Here is a 5717-nt window from a genome sequence, read left to right on the forward strand (position 1 = left end):
TATATATCTTCATATATATAAGATATGTAGAGATATATATGAGAAGGAAATGGCAACCCACTCTAGTATTTCTGCCTGAAGAGTCCCATGGACAGAAGGGCCTGGCAGGCTGCAGTCCATAGGATCGCACAGAGTTGGACACGACTGAAGAGACACAGCACACACATACATATACAGAGTTAGAAGGGATTTAACTCAATTTTTTCTGGGCTTCTGTCTTTATTCCTTTTTTACAGTGTTAAAAATCTGGCCAACAAAATATTTTTTTCCTAGAATTGTTTTCTGCTACTTTTCATATAAGCCATAGACCAAATTTGCTATCCACCTGCTTGGATCCAATATGAATTTTGCCTCCTACAGACACAAAAGCTAAAGGACAAAGCTGCCTCTTAAAATCTTTATTTCTTAGAGTTTTTCCCATAGAAATCATGTCCATTATATTGGTTTTCCTTTGTCCTGAGGCTGGAGTCTGTATATTTCTGAGAGGTTTAAATTTATTCCTTAAACCCATTCTTAATTTTCTAGGGGTTGATTCTTGAAACTGAATTCATAAAGTGTTCCTTGGGTCCATAATATAACACTTCAAAATCCATTTAAGCAGAACTCATAAAGGTTTTGAAAATGATTTTCAAAAGCAAATTCATTGAACTAACACTTAGGAGTGTATAATCCTTACAATTTCTTTAATTTCCAGAAGAGCATTTTTAGATTCTGAACAATTTTGGCATCTAAATTGCACTGGCTTTCGCATTACTGTTTCAGACCGAAGCATTAGCTTTACTTTGCTTCTAAACTAATTTTCCCACTTTGTCGTCACCCGTGGCCTCTAGAGTGTGTCCGATCATTATATGGAGAGTGACAGAGGAAGTGCAGAGGAGACTTGAAAGGCAGGGAAAGCTACTTGCTCATTGTCCTCCTTTTTATTCTAACACGTCAATGGAAAGGCGAGAGAAATGGAAGCACTGCGATTCTTCAGGAAAAGCTTAGACGAGCAAGGAAGGGTCCTTTCCATGAGACCATTTTCACTTTTATCCTTCTCTTATTACTAGAAGGTATTTTTATGTGTGATGATCAAAAGTGATCAAATATTGGACAATGATAGGAAATTCATTTTATAATTTCCTTCAGTAAAATAGCTTTTTGCTCACTTGGACTAGAAGAATGAGCAAATACCATTAAGACCGTGAACGCTTTCATGCCGTAAGATTTTTCATGTGTTATAATTTCCTCCTGCAATTCCTTAACAGTGTCTGGCAAGAAATTTAATGCTATATTTGTAACCATCTAAAAAATGGAATCATAACAATATAAAGACACCCAGAATATGCTTATTAGTGCACATAAAAACTGTAATTTCAGTGAAAAATAGTGCTTCCTAACATAAGGACATATCATCTCACCCCTGTTAGAATGGCTATTAGGAAAAAATAAGCAATAATAAGTATTTTCAAGGGTAAGGAGAAAAGGGAGCCCAATGCCCTGTTGATGGGAATGGAAATTGGTAAAAGCACCATGGAAAATATTGAAGTTCCTCAAAAAGTTGAAAATAGAATTACCATATGATCCAGAAATCCCACCTGAATGTGTATCCAAGGGAAACAAAATCAGAATCTCAAGAGCTCTCTGTTCGCCCATGTTCACTGCAGAGGAGCAATATACGGGAACAAGTCAAGTGTCCATTGACACAGCGGGGGAAGGTGAGGAGGGCGCGGTGAGCCGGGAGAGAAGCCTTGCGTGTGCACACTACCAGGTGTGAAACAGACAGCTAGTGGGAAGCTGCGGGCTAGCACGGGGTGCTCGGCTCGGTGCTCCGTGGCGACCGAGAGGATGGGCAGAGGGAATGGGAGGGAGGTTCAAGAGAGAGGAGACACATGTACACTTATGGGTGATTCACGTTCTTGTACAGCAGAAACCAACACAACATTGTATGATTAAGGGGGCTCACACTGGGGCTCTGTGATAACCTGGAGGTGTGAGATGGGGTGGGAGGTAGGAGGGGAGTTCAAGAGGGAGGGGGCATGTGTATACCTATGGCTGACTCATGTTGATGCATGGCAGAAACCGACACAACATTGTAAAGCAATTATCCTTCAATTTAAACTAAATTATTAAAAAAAAAAAAAGGATGGTGGGAGTGGAAATGAGGGGAAGAGAGCTGGAAAACCCTAACTGGGAAGATTGACAGGAACTATGACTGAAGGAAGGGAAGTGAAAAGCAAAGGAGAAAAGGAAAGATGTACCCATTTGAATGCAGAGTTCCAAAGAATAGCAAGGAAAGATAAGAAAGCCTTCCTCAGCGATCAGTGCAAAAAATAGAGGAAAACAATAGAATGGGAAAGACTAGAGATCTCTTCAAGAAAATTAGAGATACCAAGGGAACATTTCATGCAAAGATGGGCTCGATCAAGGACAGAAATGGTATGGACCTAACAGAAGCATAAGATATTAAGAAGAGGTGGCAAGAATACACAGAAGAACTGCACAAAAAAGATCTTCATGACCCAGATAATCACGATGGTGTGATCATTTACCTAGAGCCAGACATCCTGGAATGTGAAGTCAAGTGGGCCTTAGGAAGCATCACTACGAACAAAGCCAATGGAGGTGATGGAATTCCAGTTGAGCTATTTCAAATCCTGAAAGATGATGCTGTGAAAGTGCTACACTCAATATGCCAGCAAATTTGGAAAACTCAGCAGTGGCCACAGGACCAGAAAAGGTCAGTTTTCACTCCAATCCCAAAGAAAGGCAATGCTAAAGAATGCTCACACTACCGCACAATTGCACTCATCTCACATGCTAGTAAGGTGATGCTTAATATTCTCCAAGCCAGGCTTCAGCAATACGTGAACCATGAACTTCCAAGCTCATTTTAGAAAAGGCAGAGGAACCAGAGATCAAATTGCCAACATCTGCTGGATCATCGAAAAGGAAAGAGAGTTTCAGAAAGACATCTGCTGTATTGACTATGCCAAAGCCTTTGACTTTGTGGATCACAATAAACTGTGGAAAATTCTTCAAGAGATGGGAATACCAGACCACCTGACCTGCCTTTTGAGAAACCTGTATGCAGGTCAGGAAACAACAGTTAGAACTGGACATGGAAAAACAGGCTGGCTTCAAATAGGAAGAGGAGTACTTCAACACTGTATATTGTCACCCTGCTTATTTAACTTCTATGCAGAGTACATCATGAGAAACACTGGGCTGGAAGAAGCACAAGTTGGAATCAAGATTGCCAGGAGAAATATCAATAATCTCAGATATGCAGATGACACCACCCATATGGCAGAAAGTGAAGAAGAACTAAAGAGCCTCTTGATGAAAATAAAAGAAGAGAGTGAAAAAGTTGGCTTAAATCTCAGCATTCAGAAAACCGAGATCATGGCATCTGGCACCATCACTTCACAGCAAATAGATGAGGAAACAGTGGAAACAGTGGCTGACTTTATTTTTTTGGGCTCCGAATCACTGCAGATGGTGACTGCAGCCATGAAATCAAAAGACGCTTACTCCTTGGAAGGAAAGTTATGACCAACCTAGACAGCATATTCAAAAGCAGACACATTACTTTGTCAACAAAGGTCTGTCTAATCAAGGCTATGGTTTTTCCAGTGGTCATGTATGAATGTGAGAGTTGGACTGTGAAGAAAGCTGAGGGCCGAAGAATTGATGTTTTTGAACTGTGGTGTTGGAGAAGATGCTTGAGAGTCCCTTGGACTGCAAGGAGATCCAACCAGTCCATTCTAAAGGAGATCAGTCCTGGGTGTTCATTGGAAGGACTGTGTTGAAGCTGAAACTCTAATATTTGGCCACCTGATGCAGAGAGCTGACTCATTGGAAAAGACTCTGATGCTGGGAGGAATTGGGGGCAGGAGGAGAAGGGGACAACAGAGGATAAGATGGTTGGATGGCATCACCGACTCAGTGGACATGGGTGGGTTTAGGTGGACTCCGGGAGTTGGTGATGGACAGGGAGGCCTGGCGTGCTGCACTTCATGGGGTCGCAAAGAGTCAGATATGACTAAGCGACTGAACTGAACTGAACTGATGACTGAGGGAAATAGTGGGAAGGGACCAGAGTGAGTCTCGGTTCTCTGCTTGGGTTTTATCATAAGGCCACCAACTGAGCTATGGAAGACAGAAGCTGGGAGGGACTGGTGATGAGCATGGTTTTGGGCACATTGAAGCTGAGTTGCCTCTGGGGAATGTGTCATATAGATACATCTGTCTGATGCCCAAGGGGGAGACTTTTGGCTAGAAATTAAAATCCAGAAATCATGAACTTTTGGGTAGATGAAATGCAATCAAATGAGCTAGTCAAGGAGGGTTGTATAGAGTGAAAAAAGGCAATGAGCCTCTCACGGAACCTTGAGACATACTAATATTTAAAGAAAAATAAAACAACCTGAAGTTTTCTATCACAGTGTCACGTTTTACCACAAAATGAGTGACTTGAAGCAGTACGTTGTGGGTCAGGGATCCGGGCGAGGCTTGATGGGGCTTCTGCTTGCAGATCTCACAGAAACGCAGTCAAGGAGTGGGCCAGAGAGGGGTGTTCTCAGCTGAAGCTCAGCCGGGGAAATCACCTTAGCAGAAAATGACACATGCTTAATCCTGTTTTGTAGCAGAGTGTTGGCAACATCTTGTTCTCTGCCAGCTAATGACTGAGCACCCCAGTTTCTTGACTGGTGTTGGCTGGAACCCCCTTCAGCCCCTAGAAGCTGCCCTCAGGTTCTTGCTCTGTGGATCCCCCAACACATCCAGCAAGAAAGAGAATCTCCTGGTTGGACGCAAGTTACACATTCCCTGTCACACTGCGTTATCTGTTGGTGAGAAGCAAGTCACCAGTCTCAAAGGGGAGGGTATTACACAAGGGTGGAGCTCATGGGGCCCCCTTAGTGTCTGTCATTAGAAGACAGGTAAGGGTTGACTGGGCTTCTCTGGTGGCTCAGACGGTTAAGAATCTGTCTGCAATGCGAGAGACCTGGGTTCGATTCCCTGGGTCGGGAAGATTCCCTGGAGGAGGGCATGGCAACCCACTCCAGTATTCTTGCCTGGAGAATCCCATGGACAGAGGAGCCCATGAGCTCTAGTCCATGGGGTCACAAAGAGTAAGACATGACCTGGTAATTAAACAACAGCAATGTGTGAGGGACGGGGGTTAAGAAAGATTTTCCAATTGGCAAGGCTAGGTCCCCAAGCAGTGCAGGGGTCCAGAGACTGGTAGGAAGGTGGGGGAATGTCTTCCTCAGTTCCAGTAGTTCCAAAAAGAAAGTGAGACAATGTGTACTACAAACAGGTGTCCACAGAGCATACAAAAGCTTTCTAAACTCTGGCAGCGGTAACCTGAGATTTTTGCCCAGATTTTGAAACTTTGGGATTGATTTAAAATCAGGAACTAGAAGCAGAACTTGCAATGTTTTGGTTTCCGTTCTATAAATAAAGTACTATAAATAAATCGGCTGTGCAATTTAAGTTTTTGAAACTTGAAGTGCATTTAAATCACAAAGCATGGCTATGTGAACTGTGCTAATCCAATTTTATGATGATTTCAAAGTGCTTGAATGTTAGCTCTCTTTTTTTTTTTCCCTGAAGCACAGGGACTCTTGGTGAGGCCAAGTGAGTCAGCACTTTCTGGAATGTTCAACTTCACTCTGTACTTTGCTCCAGAGTGGGTCAAAGTCACCGACTGCTTGACTGCTCCACCCATACGT

This window comes from Capra hircus, chromosome 24 (genome assembly GCF_001704415.2).
Source record: "Capra hircus breed San Clemente chromosome 24, ASM170441v1, whole genome shotgun sequence".
Taxonomy (NCBI): domain Eukaryota; kingdom Metazoa; phylum Chordata; class Mammalia; order Artiodactyla; family Bovidae; genus Capra; species Capra hircus.